The sequence below is a fragment of the Eriocheir sinensis genome, chromosome 18, assembly GCF_024679095.1.
Source record: "Eriocheir sinensis breed Jianghai 21 chromosome 18, ASM2467909v1, whole genome shotgun sequence".
In the NCBI taxonomy this organism is placed as follows: domain Eukaryota; kingdom Metazoa; phylum Arthropoda; class Malacostraca; order Decapoda; family Varunidae; genus Eriocheir; species Eriocheir sinensis.
The window spans coordinates 8,325,201-8,337,700 of record NC_066526.1 but is presented as its reverse complement, the minus strand read 5'-3'; positions in this window follow the sequence as shown (position 1 = coordinate 8,337,700).

Genomic DNA, 12,500 nt, shown 5'->3' with positions numbered 1-12,500 from the left:
ATCCGTAGAGTCTCCTAATAGTTACAATGTGATAACAAGGACAAGTCTGGAAAGCCTTAGAAGCATCGGCTGTCAGCACCACTGACTGCTGATACTCCGTTTTTCAGGTCTACAGTACTATAAAAGAAAATCCTGTCACAAAGTTGTGAAATCACCGTTGTAACAAATTTCACTGAAATATATAATTCGAGCATAGTTGATTAAAGTAATTCCAGCATTAATAAACATTAAATTAAAAAGACAGATTTCCACCTATCCCTCGATCGTAGCGAACGTGGATGACTGACATCTGTGACGCCAAAAATAATTTCCGTAACGGGTAACAGTGGTATGTCAAGCAAAGGGTAAGACTTGTCTGCTTACTTCCAAAGCTTACAGGTATTCACATGCTGGTTACAATAAAAGTTAGAGTCAGCATCTGCTCAAGTTTAGTTAAGCCCGTCATTGCAGAGAAAAATGTATGTTTCAAGCAGAAGCACATGAGGTTCAAGGTTAAAAAGTACCTATCCCTATGTTAGTCTGCACCCTTGGTTATTACGGCTCCCCAAAAAAACCTAAGAAGACTGACTGCCTTGCATCAACTCAGTAATAAAAGAAAATAGTGGTTTAGAATGAAAAGTATTACTGAAGCACTCTCCCCTCGCATGAAAAAGATGCAGGCAAAAGCTCAGGAACTAAACATAAATTAGTAAATGCGAGGATGCAGGTTATAGTCGTGTGGTGAAAAGATAGACAAATCAGCGTCTGGCTGAACCTCAAGCCGGCCCTAGTCTTTGGAGACGATCACTATGCACCATTCTGTGTATTAAAAAAATAGATCGTAAAGCTCAAATTTCCGTCCACCTATTTATCTGACTGTTTATGACTAAACTACAGGTAAAAGAACACACCAAGGAATTTTTTGATTACCGCTGGTGACACCCAAAAAGGTTTAGGTCAGAGGGTCGCGAAGGACCCCCTCCCCGACGAACGTATCGACGGCAAAAAAAGCTTCAAAAAGGACCCAAATTTACATTAAGTGCCATAAAAGTTGTCTGACAAAATCGTGCAGGTTGTCAGTGGGGCTGTAGTCAAGGGATACTGCATTCCTTCGAAGAGGAACTTTAACGACAATCATGTACACAAGGAAATCTAGTAATGGTGCCAGCATTAGCTACAAAAATGGTTTCTCTATCTGTCCAGTATCCTTGTTTAAAACACGAGATCAAATCAGTAGACAGCCGAAAGGCGTCCACTGGCCTGTTAAAAAGGCCACTCGTTTGCACAGTGTCCACAGCAAAATTTACACCCTTTACGAGGCTGTGTTGCCCATCTTCCCCAAATGTTTCAAGAAAAAGTGACCGAAACGCATCATTATCCTTACGTTCTGTGAACGCGCTCCTGTTTACGAGGGCCGCGCTCCCGTTCCCGGGTTTGACCTTCGAGCGGCTGAGAAATATTTTATCTCCCGGATCTGACACGAATGAAATGTCTATGACAACCTCACATTGAAACAAGAAGTCCCTGGCCGAATAATCTGCTTCCCTTACTACCTGCGAAAGGCCTAACTGCTGAAGATAAGTTGGGTTTATCTTCTTTCACGTGTAGCCCCTGTTCACCTAGCAGTGAGTAGGTACGCGGCGTCAGTCAAGGAGTTGTAACCTCGTTGTCGCGGTGTGTTGTGTGTAAGTGGTCTCAGTCCTACCCAAAGATCGGTACTATGAGCTCTGTGCTCTTCCGTAGGGGAACGGCTGGCTTTCTCGAGAGAGACCCGCAGCAGACCAAGAGGTGGATTATATACACACACACACACACACACACACACACACACACACACACACACAGATCCAAACACACACACACACACACACACACACACACACACAAACACCCAAACACACATAAACCACACACACACACACACACACACACACACACACACACACACACACACATAAACACACACACACACACACACACACACACACACACACACACACACACACACGCGAGTGCGAGTGCATTAGAATTTAACCTAATCAGTTAGTCAACCTATTTTACTATTTTCCCCTATATCTTTCATTGTTCCAACTTTTCATCCGCCAGGAATAGCTATGTTCTTTGTATTTCTCACTCTTCCATACGTTGGTTTGTAATTTTTTTTTCTTCTCAAGTACAAGAGTAAAGGGGCCAATAGACATGTCGACATCCATGATAATAATGGCACTGCAAAGTTGTTAAAATGGACTAAAGACAACAGTGAACATTGTTAGTCAGTATTCCGGTTTCTGCAACGTATTTTAACGGTAAAGGAGCTAATTACAAACACTCCCTTGTTAAGACAAAAAGGACTTTATCTACCCCACAGACAAGTACGTGCCCATTGTACCTTGCAAGGAAGCCGTTTTTCAGCGCTGCGACCCTGGCGATCGGATACAGCAAGGGCTTCCCTCTGCGTCACGAAATTAACTACATGTCAGTATAGAGGTGCAGAGTTGATAAGGCGACAGTCCTTTTTTCTTGTTGTTTGAATTTATGAAGTTATCTTTATAAAGTGTGGAAAATAAATTATTATGAAGTGACATACTTTTTCAACATGTTTTTTTTTTAGGACATACGTAAGATTAATGAACTCAGGCACTTGGTTTCCCCCTTTCCAGATGTTTAATATATAGGTACGAATGCCTTATTCGCCCCTGTATGGAGTATGCATCTCATGTGTTTAGGGTTCCATGCATGTAGCCCTTTCGGACAATCAATGGCTTGTCGGGATTTGTCTTCCACTCTTTATCATTAATGTTGCTGCTCTTTTCATCTTTTTCCGTTATTTTCATGATATCTGCTCTTCTAAACTTGCTAACTGCATACCTCTATGCCTGTCGTGGCCCTGCTGCACACGACTTTCTATTTTAGCTCACGCCTATGCTGTCAAAATCTCTTTAGCGAGAGTTAACCAACATTTTCATTCTTTCATCCCGGTCACTGATAAACACTTAATTGGACATCCTTGTTTCTTTTGTATTCCCTCCTTTCTACGACTTGAACGTTTTCAAGAAAAGAATACTAAAACAGCTCTCGAAATGTATTTAAATATTCACTTTAAATCTTTATCTGTCCACTTTTTAGGAGCAAAGCTTTTTCTCGCACTTTTCTGTTTTTCTTCCATTATTTTTTGTACTTCTTTGCCTTCTATGCAGTAAAAACATATACTGCTACCGAGAACTAATATAATGTGTGTGTGCGTGTGTGGGTGTGTTTGTACGACAGAATTCAGCAACTGCGGGACAAGGGCATCCTGGACCACTTGTATCGTCAAGAGCTCTCCAACGCCACCAAGTGTTCTCGCTATGCCTCGCTTACCATCACAGGTGACTCGCGGCGAACTCTAGATATCGGCGACTTCTACGGCGTCTTTTGCGTCTTCTTCGGAGGTAAGATATGAAAACAAGAGGCAAAGGACCGGCAGAAACGGATAAACATTAGGATAGTTAATTGAAAAATGACATTCTGCTGAAATGAGACAATGAGCGATGTGGCGGGAGAGGCTAGCCATAACAGTTAGGGAAATGCTGGAGATAATTATATTCAAGAAGTGTATGAAGGTGTATGAATAAGCTGGCTGGAATAGGTAGGAAGACACCTACCGAAACGGGCGCAAGCCACTCCAGATGAGGTATTTATGGGAAGTGAGGAGGGTGTTGAAGCCCTCCAAAGACCCTTCCCGTGTTCTCACTAACCGTTTCCCTATTGTCTCATCAACACCAGAGAGTAGTTCAGCATACTCTAAAGACATATCCTCTCTCTATCCACACCACACTACATTAACACAACATACACACCTTTTCCCAAAATTCAAATTTCAAATGGCGGCCTTGACTCTTCAGAATTTTCCACCATCTGGCTAAAACTTCATTGTCACTCTATTACTAAATACATCTGTGCTGTTTATCTCTCACCTAATTCTACTAACTATGTAAAATTCTTTCACTACTTGAACTCTAAAGTGGACCACATCTTGACCCACTCTCCCTTCTCTGAAATCTCCATCTTGGGAGATTTCAAGGTTCACCACCAGCTTAGGCTTTCATCCTCTTTCACTGACCAGCCTGGTGAAGGAGCCTACAACTTTGCTCTCCTCAACGACCTAGAGCATTTGGTTTAGCACCTTTCACGTATTCTTGACCGTCTTGGAGACAGGCCCAACATACTAGACCTCTCCCTTACCTCTAACCCTTCTGCTTACTCTGCTAAACTGTACTCTCCGTTGGGCTCCTCCGATGACAACCTTATTTATGTATCCTGTCCTCTCCCTCCTGTACATCCTCTTTACCAACCGAAAAGGCGATGTTTCTGGTATTTTGCTTCAGCTCGGTGGGACGACCTGAGGATGCACTTTTCCGATTTCCCGTGGAACGACTATTTCTTCCAGGAGAGAGACCCCTCTGTATGTGCCCAGCGCATTACAGAGGTGATTGTCTCTGGAATGGAGGCATACATTCCACGTACTTTCTCTACTCCTCATGCAAAAAAGCCTTGGTTTAATCACGCTTGTTCTCGTGCTGTGAATGATGGAGAGGCAGCTCACAAAAGGTACCAGAGCCTTCGCACTCCTGCTAACCATGATCTTTATATTTCAGCCCGGAATCGTGCCAAATCTATTCTTCCACTTACTAAAACATCTTTCATAAATATAAAATGTCAAAACCTTGCTTTTTTTCTAATTCTTCCCGTGACTTCTAGCACCTAGCCAAAAATATCTCCTCCAATTTCACTTCTTCATCGTTCCCTCCTCTCCTTAACCCTGACGGCGGTCTCATCTATCTCTTACGCTGAACTCTTCTCTCAAACTTTCTGTAACAACTCCACTCTGGACGATTCTGGGCATATTCCTCCTACTCATCCCCCCTCAACTCTCAGAAGGCTTATGGACCTGATGGAGTGCCTCCTATTGTCCTTAAAAACTGTGCCTCCGTACTGACACCCTGCCTGGTCAAACTCTTTCGTCTCTGCCTGTCAACATCTACCTTTCCTTCCCGCTAGAAGTATGCCTTCATACAGCCTGTGCCTAAGAAGGGTGACCGATCCAATCCCTCAAACTACCGCCCTATAACTTTACTTTCCTGCCTATCTAAGGCTTTTGAATCAATCCTTAACCGGAAGATTCAAAAGCACCTATCCACTTCGGACCTTCTATCTGATCGCCAGTATGGGTTCCACAAGGGGCGTTCTACTGGCGATTTTCTTGCTCTCTTAACTGACTCCTGATCATCCTCTCATAGCCGTTTCGGTGAAACTTTCTCTGTTGCGCTAGACATATCGAAAGCTTTCGATGTAGTCTGGCACATCTCTTTTCCTTCTAAACTACCCTCTTTTGGATTCTATGCTCTCTCTGTTCCTTTATCTCCAGTTTCCTTTGCGGCCGTTCTATCTCTGCTGTGGTAGACGGTCACTGTTCTTCCCCTAAACCTATCAACAGTGGTGTTCCACAGGGCTCTGTCCTATCACCCACTCTCTTCCTCTTATTCATCAATGATCATCTTTCCATAACAAACTGTCTATCCATTCTTACGATGATGACTCCACTCTGCATTATTCAACTTATTTCACCAGAAGACCCTCTCAACAGGAATTACAAGACTACAGACTGGAGGCTGCAGAACGTTTAACCTCAGACCTTGCTATCATTTTCGATTGGGGTAAAAGGAATCTTGTGTCCTTCAATGCCTTAAAAACTCAGTTTCTCCACCTATCAACTCGACACAATTTTCCAAACAACTATCCCCTATTCTTCGATAACACTCAGCTGTCACCTTCTGTAAAGGCTTAGAGATTGCGAGAACTACGTTCGCCTCCAATGCCGAAGGTTCAGGATAGAAAATGATAGGTATCTCAGGAAGTGGGAAGGCAAACGCTTGCTAACTTAACATTTGGTTTATTAAATAGCAAGTTAATAACACTGACATAACTCCTCCAACACTTACAATAATCTAACCGTCTAGCATCCTCTCCACACAAATGATACCACCTAAATAGTAATCACATTACAGGCAGCTAAGAAAAGAGCACGAATAATCACGGGAGAGGAATGATAGAGGAGGTTAGACTTACCTGGTGCGGAGTCGCATACACGGAAGTCAATCAGGACAACCGAGGAAACACTGTGCACACAATCACCATAAAGGTGTAACAAAAATCAATGAACTCCCCCAAACACGTAACAGTGATATAACCGTCTTTAAACCTCACCATATTATTTCAAGTATAGCAACAACACAGCATTTAGGCCAACACAGTGGGGAGTTTAAATAGAACAAGGTTAAAGATCATCTGGAGTGGGGTCGTGACAGTAGCACATATATAACTAAGCACAGCCCATGACGAGACCAGAGGCGGCAGGATAAGAGTTCCGTCCCCTCTCTGTACAGCGGCTTGAACAAGCAGAGAGGGAATCACTTCAGCCCACGAAAAGTGACGTCTTCTAAAGGAGGACCTCAGCACAGAGTGGTGTGGATGTATGTTGCCGGCAGAAGACTGGAGGTCACTGAGGATATTAACAGGACGGAGATCAGAAAACACCACCGATTCTCCTCGCGGGTTCGAAGCGTGCATCGGCACTTCACGTGAAGCATCACGCGTGGATAAGTGGTATTTACGGTGCCGTGATGTACCTACGCACACGGAAACACACACACACACAAACACACACACACACACACACACACACACACACACACACACAAAGTTATGGGAGGGTTGCCGGCGGCCCTTACACAGCCCCCCAAACAAAAATCTACTGCAAGTACATAGATGAGAAAGACATTAGATAGGATTATGAGGGTGACCTACTTAGAAAATCAGCACCCACGTTGTCCTTACCAGCAATATGAACAACCCTGAATTTATAAGCTTGCAAGCCAAGTGACCATCTGAGAAGTCTATCGTTCTTTCCCTTGAATGTGGCCAAGTACACCAAAGGTCTGTGATCTACCTCTAAAATAAATTCTTTCCCTCTAAGATAATAATCAAACTTTAACACGGCAAATACAATGGCTAAACGTTCCCTTTCGATGGTGGAGTACCTTCTTTCGTGATCAAGCAATTTCCTACTGGCATACGATACGGGATGGGGATGATCGTTGTAATACTGGAGCAGCACTGCTCCCAGCTCGTGGTTAGAGACATCTGTTTTGAGTACAAAGGTCCTTTGATGGTTTGGGAGCCGAAGAACTGGAGCAATGGAGAGGGTAGACTTGAGGTGGGCAAAGCGGCTTAGCAGATCTTCGCTACAATGAAGAGGTTCTTTTACACCCTTCTTCAACGTCTGACAAGGGACCAGTATACTCAGATGCCTGTGGGATAAACATTTTGTAAAAAGATATTAACCCCAGGAAGCTGCGCAGGAGTTTTTTAGTGGAGGGGGAAGATGCAGTGGTCAGAGCCTCGACCTTGTCGTGCAGGGGCCAGAGATGACTGCCATCCAGCCGAAAACCAAGATACTGGATGGATTCGACCCCAAAGCGGCACTTTGATGGCTTGACGGTGAGGTGATGGTCTCTCAGTTTACTAAGGACGGAACGAAGAGCGTCCAGGTGCCCTTCCCAATCCTTAGAGTGTATAAAGATGTTATCAAAATAAAAGCTCACATCAGGTAAATCGCCCAGGACAATCCACATCAGCCGAATATACGTGGCACAGGCAGTAACTAATCCAAATGGCATCCTAAGAAACTCCATCAAACCCAGGTGGGTAGGAAAAGCAGTTAAGGGTTTGGCTCTGTCAGACAGCGGTACTTGGTAATATGCTTTACACAAGTCCAACTCTGAGAAATACTTAGAGCCTGAAAACTTATACAAGTTCTCTTCCATATTGCAAGTAGGCTCAGCATGAAATACAGTGACAGAGTTTAGTTAACGATAATCAACTGCCATTCTAAAGGAGCCATCTGTCTTTCTTACCATCACTACAGGTGAAGAGTGCTGGGATGCGGAGCGCTGAATGATGCCTTGCTGCAGGAGTGTTTCCACTTCTTTCTCAGTATAGGGTTTGAGGTGAACTGGAACCGGATAAACCTTAGCCCGAACTCTGTCTATGGTTGTGAACAAAATGTCATGCTCCATGGTATTAGTGCAACCAGGAGTGTTAGAGAATACGTCGAGGAACTCGCCTAGAAGGTCTCTTAATCTTTTTTGTTGTAAATCAGCCAGGTGAGAACCGATCTCGGTTTCGGTGTCCTGCTGGTCGTCGGTCACACCATCAGGGGTCAGAGGCAACTGGTTAGAATAATCTTGGCAGTCGTCGACTCTGATGACTGGAGTAGCCTTCTGCCCGTCTGCCTCTGGACTCGAATCTTCAAGTGTAAAGATCTCATCCAGAACAGATGCTTGCATGGATTGTACTCGACGAAAATACTTCTTTAACAAGTTCACATGATAAAGTTTAGGACCTCTAGGAGTGTCAATCAAATAATCAACTTTACCACGTCCCTCTAATACCTCGTATGGGCCTTTCCATGCAATAAGTAACTTGCTTGTTTCGCTCGGCAGCAATACGAGCACTTCATCTCCGGGCCGGAACTGACGGTCTTGTGATCTCACGTCAAAGTAGGCTTTATATCGGCAGGCACTTATATTGGCATTTTGTGCCGCTATCTTGGCACACTCTGACAGCTTATCCCGGAGCTCAATCACATACTGGAAACAGCTTCTCTCCTGCCCTTGGATGTTACGATCCTCCCACAAATCTCGCATAGCAGTTAAAGGTCCTCTCACGGAACGGCCGTATAATAAATCAAATGCAGAAAAGCCAGTTCTGTCTTGGGGAATTTCTCTGAGGGCAAACAAAGTTGGAATTAAATACCTATGCCATTCCTTAGGTTTGTCTTCACAGAGCTTCCTCAGCGAGGCCTTCAAAGGTCCATGAAGTCGTTCAATGTGACCGTTCTTGCTATGGTGGAAGGGTGTAGTAAAGATAGGCTTTACACCAAGTAGCTTATGTAGTTCTGCCATCAACTGAGTACCTCGATCTGATAACACTTCCCGAGGAATACCAACACGGGAAAAGATGGAAAGTAAGGCTTCAGCCACGGATATAGAATCAATATCCCTTAGGGGTACTGCTTCCGGGGAACCCATAGCAAAATCAATCAGAGTAAGACATACCTGTGATCATCTGAAGACGGAGGTGACAAGGGACCCACCAGATCAATGGCAACCCTGTAAAATGGTTCCGTAATTATTGGCACCGGTTTCAGAGGAGCCGGGCGAACCCTGCCCTAAGTAGAGAACCGCTGGCACTTGTCACAGGAACGGCAAAATGCTCTTATATCCACTCCCATTCCTGGCCAGAAGAAATGTTCTAGGATTTTCATCTCAGTCTTCCTGTGGGAGAAGTGGCCGGCGAGAGGGCTCTCATGGGCAACAGATAGGATGATCTGGCGACAGTCACGAGGGACAATCAGTGTTAGCTTCCCTACCTTATCAGGTCTACTAGACGTTAGACACTTGCGGTACAGAAGACCGTCAATCATAATGAACTCAAAGGTGGAGCCATTCCTAACTTGGTCAATAACAGCAGAATCAGCCTTACCCCTTATCTCGTTGAGAGAAGTACACGACGCCTGTAACTGTCCGAACTCATCAGGAGTTATAGACAGTGGCTGCAAGGCTGGTAGGGCAAGGGGGTGTAGACGCTTCATTCTACTGGAGCGTGTTGATACAGCATGTACCTGTGAAGAACTGGTGTGTTTGGCAGGATGTTCATCAATGGTAGCGACAGGGGCAACAGGTGGCTCAGGCACGTAGGAGTGCAGGCATCCTCTGGTGGAATCTGACATACAGAAGAGGTGCAGGCTGGATGTCCTGTGGAGAAGTCTGGAAGTTATCAGAATCATTTGGGGCTTTTACCCCTGGAACATTTCCAATTAAGGCAGTAGCAAACTTAATAGGGGCCGGGACTATGTCTGTCCATCCAGTATAATATGGACATCTAAGATTACAACGCAATACCGGGAACTCATCGACACGCCCGAAATAATCTGCAACATGAGCTACTTGACAGTTACTAACATCAGCGTCAGGCAGGGCCTCCTCAGAGACAATGATATATGAACAACCAGTATCTCTGAAAATGGAGGAAATCCAGGCACCATTAATAGTGCCAGAAGCTCTGTAATTAGGAACATTAGGATCCCCCCAACAGGAGCCTAATGACGGTTTCCTCCTCCCCTTAAACCGCGGCACTTTCCTCCACCCACTGTCCAATCCACAAAAAGATCATCCAGCAGAGGACAAGGAGCTCGGAGCCCCGCCTAACACAGGGAATCGTACATCTTCATTTACAAGGTATTCTGCCATGGCTTTATTGCGTAACGACGCATCGGACAGGTGAGTACTGAGGGCTCAGGCATCAAGCTGACCGACTTTTTCGCGCCGAATAGCCGGCTACTGCCGGGCGCACGGGTCTCGACGGCTCCACGCAGGGGTGCGGGGCCGGAATTACGGTACGCCCAGCCGGCATCCGCACCACAGAGAATCGACTATGAGCTTTTCGATCATGGCCTGCCATAAAGCAACGGCAGAGTACTGCATGTTTGCATCTATCCATACTCATAATATGGTACGCCCCGTGGCTTAAAGCAGTCAGTCTGCACCGAGTGGCGAAATGCGCGCGATTGAATGTGCTCCGGGCGCTGAGAAAAGGAAACGAACAGCGTCGTCAAGGCTAGCACTCGCGGCAATCACCTCCCGGCTTAACTCACTCCTGCTACATCACGGCGGGTCTGTTACCTTTTTGGTTCGGCAATTAGGCGCGACAGCCTCAAGCCGCTAACCCATTGCTGGGGTGCCGAGCCCCGTTTTCACAGGCAGCAGCTAATGTTCCCTTTCCTGACCGATCACAGCAGCGGGGCCTGGACCCAACCCAGAAAGGCCCAGGTATTTGCGACAGCTTAACCACTCAAGTCTGCACCATCGTCTAACCACGTAGGCTTTCTCGCAGACCCAGCACTGCCGCAAGAAGCTTTTTACGGGTCCAGTTTTACAAATCTGGAAGGCCGACGCTAGTAGTAACAAATGTACGGAAGTGGGGGTAATTTGAGCGGGGATGTGACGGAAGTGGGAGGCGGGGGGGTCAGCGGGGGGGTGACGGAAGAGTTGACCCCCTACTCCACCCCCCTCTCGGGCTAGCGTACGGAAGCGGGGGGTGACGGAGTGGGGTGCCCAGCGGGGGGGGTGGGGGGGGTGACGGAAGAGGGGGTAGTTGAAGGGTTAAGATAAGATCGCGGAAAAAAAGGGCTCGAATGACCACAAGATTATAATCACGGAAAAGGGTAAAGACATTAGGTTAATGACCTGGCTGGAATATGCCCCGCACACCTGCTCCCGGCGACTTATCGCTCCACACACACACACACACACACACACACACACATAAACACACACACACACACACACACACACACACACACACACACACACACACACACACACACATAAACACACACACACACACACACACACACACACACACACACACACACACACACACACACACACACACACACACACACACACACACACACACACACACACACACATACACACACACACACAGCGCGGTCAATATTAACGGACTGCTGATTGACATCTCCAAAACGACATGTGCTTCTTCCTTCCTTTTTATCGTTCCTCCATCTTTCCTTAATCTCTCTTCTTCCCCACTCACACACACACACACACATATACACACACACACACACACGTATAAGCACACACACACACAAAAAAAAAAAAAACAGCGCGGCTGAATCCCTCCCGTTTCTCTCAACTCTCCCTTCCATCATACCTTTCTCCTCCCTCTTCTCTCTCTCCCCTCCATCCCTCCCTCCCTTCCTTTCCTTCCTCGTGTTATTAAATAAGTCAGATTTATCTAAAATTCACACTCTGGGCAGACAAATATTCAGAAAAGAGAAGGCAAACTATATATATATATATATATATATATATATATATATATATATATATATATATATATATATATATATATATATATATATATATATCCCTTCCATCATACCTTTCTCCTCCTCTCTCTCCTCCCTCCTCCATCCCTCCCCCTTCCTTTCCTTCCTCGTGTTATTAAATAAGTCAGATTTATCTCAAATTCACTGTCTGGGCAGACAAATATTCGGAAAAGAAGGCAAAATATATATATATATATATATATATATATATATATATATATATATATATATATATATATATATATATATATATATATGCTGTATATTCACGTCCTTATGGATATTTTCTTCTTGATTTGGATATAAATACTCCTGAATCCCTACAGCTTCGCTCAAACATTGTTGGAGAGCCCCCAGGTGAACGCGTATTCCAATGGTGAACTCCAGGAAGAAGGAACTCTTACACGTTCTGTACTCCCATCCTAACGAACCCTATGGTTTAAGCTCTCAGCTACTTCTGATCTTACTCTCTTAAGCCTTTGCAGCTGCTTTCTTAACCCCT